Source organism: Macaca thibetana, chromosome 19 (assembly GCF_024542745.1).
Source record: "Macaca thibetana thibetana isolate TM-01 chromosome 19, ASM2454274v1, whole genome shotgun sequence".
Classification (NCBI taxonomy): Eukaryota; Metazoa; Chordata; class Mammalia; order Primates; family Cercopithecidae; genus Macaca; species Macaca thibetana.
This window is the reverse complement of record NC_065596.1, coordinates 34,521,080-34,531,135: the sequence shown is the minus strand read 5'-3', so window position 1 is coordinate 34,531,135 and position 10,056 is coordinate 34,521,080. Positions and strand designations below refer to the sequence as shown.

The 10,056-nt window shown below is 48.0% G+C and overlaps 1 protein-coding gene across 7 annotated transcripts in view; it reads right to left on the bottom strand.

Annotated features, from left to right (window-relative positions):
• Positions 1-10,056, bottom strand: part of NDUFA3 (NADH:ubiquinone oxidoreductase subunit A3) — a 166,078-nt gene that overhangs the window by 68,722 nt on the left and 87,300 nt on the right. The gene's annotated exons all lie outside the window — the stretch shown is intronic.

The following is a 10,056-nucleotide window of genomic DNA, read 5'->3' as shown; positions in this document are numbered from 1 at the left end:
GCTGAGGCAAGAGAATCGCTTGAACCCAGGAGGCAGAGGTTGCAGTGAGCTGAGATGACACCATTGCACTCCAACCTGGGCAACAGAGTGAGATCCATCTCAAAAAACAAACACGCCCAGACCTTCAAACTCCTAGACCAGAGGACAGAAAATAAAAGGACCAGAGAGTAACATTCCCAGCTTTGTGGGCTGTAGGATCTCTGCTGAGACTACCCCATTCTGCTGTTGTACCATGAAAGCAGCCATCGTTGATACGTAAACAAGTAGATGTGGCGGTGTTCGAATAAAACTTTATTTACAACCTCATGTTCTCATTCATGTGGGAGCTAAAAAAGTGGCTCTTATGAAGGTAAAGAGAGAGAGTTAGGCCGGGCGCGGTGGCTCAAGCCTGTAATCCCAGCACTTTGGGAGGCCGAGACGGGCGGATCACGAGGTCGGGAGATCGAGACCATCCTGTCTAACACGGTGAAACCCCATCTCTACTAAAAAATACAAAAAAAAAAAAAAAAAACTAGCCGGGCGTAGTGGCGGGCGCCTGTAGTCCCAGCTACTTGGGAGGCTGAGGCAGGAGAATGGCGAGAACCCGGGAGGCGGAGCTTGCAGTGAGCTGAGATCCGGCCACTGCACTCCAGCCTGGGTAACTGAGCAAGATTCCGTCTCAAAAAAAAAAAAAAAAAAAAAAAGAGAGAGTTATCACAGGCTAGAAGGGGTGGGTTAGTTAACGGGCACAAACACAGTTAAACAGAAGGAACAAGTTCAAGTGTTCAACAGCACAGAAGGGTGACTATAGTTAACAACAGTACATTGTATATTTCAAAATAGCTAGAAGAGAAGATTTGAAACTTTCCCAACACAAATGATAAATGAGCCAGGTGCAGTGGCTCACTCCTGTAATCCCAACACTTTGGGAGGCCAAGACAGGTGGATCACCTGAGGTCAGGAGTTTAAGACCAGCCTGGCCAACATGGTGAAACCCCGTCTCTACTAAAAATACAAAAATTAATTGGGTGTGGTGGTGCATGCCTGTAATCCCAGCTACTTGGGAGACTGAGGCAGAAGAATCACTTGAACCCAGGAGGTAGAGGTTGCAGTGAGCCAAAATCACACCACTGCACTCCAACCTGGGCAACAGAGACTCTGTCTCGAAAGGAAAAAAAAGAAAGATAAATGTTTGAGGTAGCAGAATATCCTAAATACCCTGATTTGAGTATTATACATTCTGTGCATGTATCAAACTGTCACATGTATGTCATAAATATGCATAAATATTATGTATCTATAGAAATTTTTTTTTTTTTTTTTAGATGGAGTCTTGCTCTGTCGCCCAGGCGCCAGAGTGCGGTGGCGTGATCTCAGCTCGCTGCAACCTCCCCCGGCAGGTTCAAATGATTCTCCTGTCTCAGCCTTCCGAGTAGCTGGGATTACAGGCGTCTGCCACCACGCCCAGCTAATTTTTTTGTATTTTTAGTAGAGATGGGGTTTCACCATGTTGGCCAGGCTGGTCTCGAGCTCCTGACCTCAAGTGATCCACCCACCTCAGCCTCCCAAAGAGCTGGGATTACAGGCGTGAGCCACTGCGCCCAGCCCAGAAAGTTGTTTTAAAAACAAAGCATTTTGTTTTCAAAAACAAGCTGTGGGCTGTAGTGTTCCAACCCTTGTGCGAGGCCAGTGCTTTTAAAAGTCTGCTTGGGCCATCACCCCAACCAGTTCTGGCCCTGATGAGGGTCCAGGGCATGAGAGGGAGGAGGGAGCGTCTTAGTCCATCCAGGCTGCTATCAATCTACCAAAGACCAGGCAGCTTCCAGACAACACATAGTTATTTCTCACCGTTCTGAAGGCTTCAAGTCCAAGACCCAAGCACTGGTAGATTCAGTCTGCTGAGGGCTTTTTCCTGGTTCATAGCTGGCACCTTCTTGCTGTATCCTCACGTAGTGAAAGAGACTGGGCAGGGCGCAGTGGCTCACGCCTGTAATCTCAGCAATTTGGGAGGTCGAGGCGGGGAGGATCAACTGAGGTCAGGAGTTCCAGCCTGAATGACAGAGACTCCTGCTCAAAAATAAAATTAAAAAAAAGTGAAGGCTTAATAAACCAAATAAAGAGAAAAGAGAATAGCTCTCTCTCTCTCGTATAGATAGAGAGGGGCTCCCGAGTGGGACGCCTGGTTTCGTGGTGAAATGCATGGGGTTTAATAGGCAAGCTTGAGCAGGTGGTGTCGGATTTACATAGGGCCTGAGAGATTAGCCGGACCAGGTGTGACGTTTGCATAACCCACGAAGAAGCTGGCTATCCCACCCTAATGTTTTATTACGTAGGTGGGGTCTCTGCTTGGCTGGGGCCACGTTGCCTGTTTTTTTACTGCACATGTGGGGACAAACAAAAGGGAAGAGGGAACCTCCATGTTGAATATACCCGGCCTCCAGCCATCCCTTTTCTATTGGCACAGCTGCCAGCATTTACCTATGCAAGCTTTTAGCTTGCTTGTCTAGGCCTGCACCTTGATGTTTCGGGCTGCTTTCTGTTAGAAATGATTTGGGGACTGCTCTTTATTCACAGGAAACCTTACGGAGGACTCTCTTACCCTCACTGTCTGCCTAAAGCATTTCTTTTTAGCTCCCGTATTACAAATACCATCACCTTGGGGTTAAGTTCCAACAGCTGAATTTTGTCAGGACACAAACATTGAATTTACAATACCCGTGAAGCTGTCTCCGCTTGTATCTTGTCCTAACCAGAAGCTCCCAGGAATATTGCATCTGAAGGAACAACTTTGAAAAGGCTTGTGTCTGCGTCCCCACCCAAATCTCATCTTCAATGGTAGCTCCCATAATTCCCATGTTTTGTGGGATGGACCCAGTGGGAGATAATTCAATCATGGGGGTGGATTCCTGTAGGGTCCAGCCCTACGGGGCTTTGCAGATGTTCTCCCCATGTGCGGAGACCAGAGATTGTAAGAAATAAAGACACAAGACAAAGAGATAAAGAGAAAGCAGCTGGGCCGTGGGGACCACTACCACCAAGACGCGGAGACTGGTAGTGGCCCCGAACGGCTGGACGTGCTGATATTTATCGCATACAAGACAAGGGGGCAGGGTAAGGAGGGTGAGTTGTCCAGGTGATTGATAAGGTGAAGCAAATCACGTGATCATGGGACAGGGGGCCCTTCCCTTACAGGTAGCCGAAGCAGAGACAGTAGGCAGCATACGTCAATATTTTCTTCTATGCACTTATAAGAAAGATCAAATACTTTAAGACTCTCACTATTTCTTCTACCACTATCTACTACGAACTTCAAAGAGGAACCAGGAGTACGGGAGGAACATGAAAGCGGACAAGGAGCGTGACCACTGAAGCACAGCACCACACGGAGGAGTTTAGGCCTCCGGATGACTACGGGCAGGCCTGGATAATATCCAGCCTTCCACAAGAAGCTGGTGGAGCAGAGCGTTCCCTGACTCCTCCAAGGAAAGGAGACTCCCTTTCGGGGTCTGCTAAGTAACAGGTGCCTTCCCAGACACTGGCGGTATCGCTTCACCAAGGAGCCCTCAAATGGCCCTTATGCAGGTGTGACAGAGGGCTCACCTCTTGCCTTCTAGGTCACTTCTCACAATGTCCCTTCAGCATCTGACCCTATACCCACCCGTTATTCCTAGGTTATATTAGTAACGCAACAAAGAGTAATATTAAAAGCTAATGATTAATAATGTTTATAATAATGATTGATAATGTCCACGATCACCTCTATATCTAATTTGTATTATGACTATTCTTATTCTAACTATTTTCTTTATTATACTGAAACAGTTTGTGCCTTCAGTCTCTTGCCTGGGCACCTGGGCCACCCTCCGCCCACAGATTCCCCCATGCTATTCTCGCGGTAGTGAACAAGTCTCACGAGAGCTGACATCTCTCTAAGGGGTTTCCCCTTTTGCGTGGCTCTCTCGTTTCTCTCTCGTCTGCCACCATGTAAGTAAGACGTGCCTTTCACCTTCCACCATGATTGTGAGGCCTCCCCAGCCATGTGGAACTGTGAGTCCATTATACCTTTTTTAAAAAAATAAATTATCCAGTCTCAGGTATGTCTTTATCAGCGGTGTGAAAACGCACTAATGCAAACCTCTTTGCTCCCCTCCCCTCACTACACAGCCCCAGGTTGCCGTGTGGAAGCCACATGGGGAGTAGCAAGGTGGGGGAGGAGTGTCTCTCTGTTTTCTTGCCATAGAGAGTCATTCTTTTTAAAGCTTGGGAGTTCTTGGTGACCATCTGTCTCACCATGTGGAGGAAGCCAGTCTTTATGGAGAAACACAAAGATGATTCAGGGAGCATCCGGGAAGCGGGAGTGAGTAACAAGGCTTTCAGCTTTTGTTTTCTTGGTTCTAATTGCTTCCAAAGCTCAGCATTCCTTCACTCCCTGCAGTGTTCTTGCTCAATCATTCTTGAACCAAAAAAAAAAAAAAAAAAAAAAAAAAAGAAAACCAAAAAGTCCTCCTTTGATTCTCAGCTATTCTGAGAATGGATTTTGTTTTGATTGAAGAGTCCTGGCAAACAGTATTAAAATGGGTGACCCTAATGGATATCCTTTATGGACATCTATGCTGGGAGTCACACTCATTGAATTACCATAGTGAGGACTCAGCTCTGATTTTTTTTTTTTTTTTTTTTTTTTAATCTCGCCCAGATTCTTCTCTAAGGGGTCTGGGGACTCATGCCCTACAAACCATAAATTCTCATCAGATGGGTTTTATTTAGCCCTATATATCGCGACGTGCTTTCCAATCTGACTCTGGCATAACATTACCTAACAAAGAAGAAAATAAAAATATTTTACCCCAAACCATGTTTCTTTGCCATATTTTTAAATGACCCTACAAAGCTGTCCTTTGTTGGGGAGAACATTTGCATATGTAAAGGATCTCTGTTAACCTAGCTAGATCTTTTTCCTCCAGGACCTCCCAATCCTGAGGAGATTAACTGAGAATCTAGCACCTTTGGAAGGTCTGAGTAGGAAACATTTGTCATCTATTGTCTAAGGGCAGCCGCTACAAGACTTCAACAGAACCTTGGTCTCCACAGTCTTTTATCTTACCTTGAATATTTCCTGTCTATTAATCCCAGGTCTTTAGACAAACTCAACCAATTGTCAACCAGACAATGTTTTAATTTACCTAAAGCCTGGAGGCCCCTGCCTCCTTCAAATTGTCCAGGCTTTCTGGACCAAACCAATGTATTTCTCAAATGTGTTTGATTGATGTCTCATGCCTCCCTAAAATGTATAAAACCAAGATGCCCCCGGACCACCTTGGGTACATGTTCTCAGGACCTCCTGAGGGCTGTGTCACAGGCCACGTTCATTATCATATTTGGCTCAGAATAAATCTCTTCAAATATTTTATAGAGTTTGATTCTTCTTGTCGAAAGAGTAAGTCTTGATATGTGATTGTTTTCTTTTGGTTAGTATTTGCATTATGTATCTTTTCTGTGTTCATTTTATTTCTTTCTTTTCTTTTTTTTTTTTTTGAGATAGAGCCTCACTCTGTTGCCCAGGCTGGAGTACAGTGGCATGATCACAGCTCACTGCAACCTCTGCCTTCCAGGTTCAAGCAATTCTCCTGCCTCAGTCTCCTGAGTAGCTGGGATTACAGGCATGCACCACCATGCCCAGCTAATTTTTGTATTTTTAGTAGAGATGGGGTTTCACCATGTTGGCGAGGCTGGTCTCAAACTCCTGACCTCAAGCGATCCACCTGCCTCAGCCTCCCAAAGTGCTGGGATTACAAGCGTAAGCCACCACGCCCTGCCTATTCATTTACTTTCAACCTTTCCACGCCTTTGTGTCTCTTGGAAACAAAACGTTAATTTTAGTTCAACCAAACGTTTTCTTCTAACCTGATCCTTTAGTTCATTCACATATAATATTTGTTATTTTCAACGAGTACAACATTCTAGATTGGGAAGTTGTTTCCTTTCCGTATATCGAAGCCATAATACACTGTTTTTTTTGTTGTTGTTGTTGTTTTTGAGACAGAGTCTCGCTCTGTCGCCCGGGCTGGAGTGCAGTGGCGCGATCTCGGCTCACTGCAAGCTCCGCCTCCCGGGTTCACGCCATTCTCCTGCCTCAGCCTCCTGAGTAGCTGGGACTACAGGCGCCCGCCACCGCGCCCAGCTAATTTTTTTATTTTTAGTAGAGACGGAGTTTCACCGTGGTCTCGATCTCCTGACCTTGTGATCCGCCCGTCTCGGCCTCCCAAAGTGCTGGGATTACAGGCGTGAGCCACCGCACCAGGCCATAATACACTGTTTACTATTTTTGGTGGTTATTTTGATGCTCTAGATCCGTGGTCCCCAAACTTTTTGGCACCAGGGGCTGATTTTGTGGAAGACGTGGAGGGGTGCGTGGATGTTTTAGGGATAAAACTGTTCCATCTCAGATCATCAGGCATCAGAGTCTCATAAGGAGTGCACAAACTAGATCCCTTGCATGTGCAGTTCACAGTAGGGTTCACGCTCCTATGAGAATCTAATGCCTCCACTGATCTGACAGGAGGCAGAGCTCAGGTGGTAATGTGAGCAATGGGGAGTGGCTGTAAAGACAGATGAAGCTTCGCTCACTCACCCCCCTACTCACCTCCTGCTGTGCAGCCTGGTTTCTAATAGGCCAGGGACAAGTAACCCTGCTCTATATAACTGCTATTTCTTTGAATGTTATCTGTCTTTTTCCCTTGGGCTGCTTTACTCTTTTGTCATTGTTTTGGATTTTTTTCTTTTTTTTTGAGATGGAGTTTCACTCTTGTTGCCCAGGCTGGAGTGCGATGTTAAAATCTTGACTCACCGCAACCTCCACCTCCCGGGTTCAAGTGATTCTCCTGCCTCACCTCCTAAGTAGCTATGGGCAGCCATAGGTGGTCCCAGAAAAGGCACCACAAGTCCCTACTCCAGGTCTGCGGAACTGGAACCGGCAGCCCGGCCCCCAGTCTTCAGGCCCTCCCTGGCCTGAAGGTGGGGCCTTATTGGGAACCCACCCCCTTCTGCCCAGGAACCTGTCTGCCTCCTGTTGCCATTAATGGTGCCCAGGCTCAGGCCCTAACTTCTTTGAGAGAGGAGCAGTCACCAAACAACAGGTAGAAGCCAGGCAGCAGGAGGAGGAACTTCCCAGCCTTCACGAGCCTTCCCAGGCTCCTAAGAGTGCAGGGATGCCTGAGTCTGAAGATGTGGTCTGGGCAGCTACAGCTGCCAGGGAGCTTTTGCCTGCTCCATGGAGCAGGAGGCCTGGGCCTCCATGGAGAATGAGTCGCGGTCTGGGTGGCTGCGGCTGCCAGGGGGTGGAGCTTGTGCCTGGGCCTCCATGGAGAATGAGTCGCGGTCTGGGTGGCTGCAGCTGCCAGGGGGTGGAGCTTGTGCCTGCTCCATGGAGAATGAGTCGCGGTCTGGGTGGCTGCAGCTGCCAGGGGGTGGAGCTTGTGCCTGCTCCATGGAGAATGAGTCGCGGTCTGGGTGGCTGCAGCTGCACCCAGGAGGGTAGGGCTTCGGCCTGCTTCCAGAGCCCCAAGAACACAGGGAGGCTCGGATCCACAGCTGGGGTTTGCACAGCTGAAGCAGCACCCTGGGAGCTCCCGCCCCAACTCGGAAGGGGCAGGACTCCCTGCGGCTCCATTGAGTGTATAGTCCCAGCCGGGCCTCACTGTGGCAGTTGGCGTCTTGGCAGCGCCAAGCCATCTGGAGTGGCTGCTGCCATCACCAAAGGCCCAACCTCTACGATCACATTGGGTGTTAAGATTTAACATGTGGCCGGGCGCGGTGGGTCATTCCTGTCATCCCAGCACTTTGGGAGGCCGAGGCAGGTGGATCATGAGGTCAGGGAATCGAGATCATCCTGGCTAACATGGTGAAACCCTGTCTCTACTACAAATACAAAAAATTAGCCGGACGCGGTGGCGGGCGCCTGTAGTCCCAGCTACTCAGGAGGCTGAGCCAGGAGAATGGCGTGAACCTGGGAGGCGGAGCTTGCAGTGAGCCCAGATCCCTCATTGCACTCCAGTTAGGGTGACAGAGCAAGACTCCGTCTCAAAAAAAAAAAAAAAAAAAGAAAAAAAAAAAAGATTTAACATGTGGCCGGGCGCGGTGGCTCACACCTGTAATCCCAACACTTCGGGAGGTTGAAGCGGGAAGATCATGAGGTCAAGAGATCGAGACCATCCTGGCCAATATGGTGAAAAGCTGTCTCTACTAAATATACAAAAATTAGCTGGACGTGGTAGCGCTCATCTGTAATTCCAGCTACTCAGGAGACTGAGGTAGGAGAATCGCTTGAACCCAGGAGGCGGAGGTTGCAGCGAGCCAAGATCATGCCATTGCACTCCAGCCTGGGCGACAGAGCAAAACTCCATCTCAAAAAAAACAGAAAAGATCTAACATGTGAATCGGTGGGAAGCACAGCCATGCAGCACAGGCCCAGGATTTGAAAGTAAACTCAAGAGGCTCAACACATGTGGAGGTGGCTTTGTAAGTGACTTCAGGAAACTAACTGAGGGTCATGTACCAGCAGGAGCAACTTCATAAAGGGGCCATGGAGAACCTGAGTTCTTTGCTATCAAAAAGGAATATATAAATCCCCGTTAGTTCAGAGAAAGTACAGATCATCAGTCTGACGAGGATAGAGCTTAATTATGGGCTGAATTACATCTCAAAATTCGTGTGCTGAATCCTAACACCCAGTAACTCAGAATGTGACTGTATTTGGAGACAAGAGGCCCTTGTGAAAAAAGGAAATTTGGACATAAAAAAGACACTAGGGGCTACGTGCGGTGGCTCACGCCTGTGATCTCAGCACTTTGAGAAGCCCAGGTGGGCGGATCTCCTGAGGTCAGGAATTCGAGACCAGCCTGGCCAACATGGCCAAGCCCCATCTCTACTAAAAATACAAAAATGAACCGGGCGTGGTGGTGTGCGCCTGTAATCCTGGCTACTCGAGAGGCTGAGGCAGGAGAATCGCTTGAACTCAGGAGGCGGAGGCTGCAGTGAGCTGAGATCATGCCATTGTACTCTAGCCTGGGCAACAGAGCAAGATTCCATCTCAAAAAAAAAAAAAAAAGACACACTAGGTTATGTACATCCACAGGAAAGACCATGTGGAGACACAGCAAGAAGGCGGCCATCTGCATATAAAGCAGAGAGGCCTCAGGAGAAACTGACCCTACTGGCACCTCCATCTTGGATTTCCAGCCTGCAGAACTGTGAGAAAATCCATTTTTGTACCATAAGCCCCCCCGTGGGGGGTATTTTGTTATGGCTTCCCTAGCACACTACTGCAGGTGGTAAACATATTTTAAACGTAATAGTGAGGCTGTGCACGGTGGCTCACGCCTGTAATCCCAGCACTTTGGGAGGCCGAGGCGGGGGGATCATGAGGTCAGGAGATCGAGACCATCTTGCCTAACACGGTGAAACCCCGTCTCTACTAAAAATACAAGAAAAAAAAAAAGAAAGCCAGGCGTGGTGGCGTGCGCCTGTAGTCCCAGCTGCTCGGGAGGCTGAGGCAGGAGAATGGCGTGAACCTGGGAGGCAGAGGTTGCAGTGAGCCGAGATCACGCCAATGCACTCCAGCCTGGGTGACAGAGCGAGACTCTGTCTCAAAAAAATAAAAATAAAAATAAACATAATAGTGATCATTTGTTAAAAAAAAAAAAAATTCAACACGGTGGCTCAATGTAATCCCAGCACTTTGGGATCATTCGGGTCAAGACCATAAAAAAAAAAAAAATACAAAAAACTATGGCGGGCGCCTGTAGTCCCAGCTACTCGGGAGGCTTTCTTGCAGTGAGCTGAGATCCGGCCACTGCACTCCAGCCTGGGCGACAAAGCGAGACTCCGTCTCAGAAATATATTTTCTACAGCTTCTCTATATAATACCCTATGTTCCAAAGGCTACCTATTTTACTTTCTACAAGACTGTAAAAATTTTTCACACACACTGGGGCCTGTCAGAGGGTGGAGGGTGGTAGGAGAGAGAGGGTCAGGAAAAATAACTAGTGGGTACTAGGCTTAATACCTGGGCGATAAAAT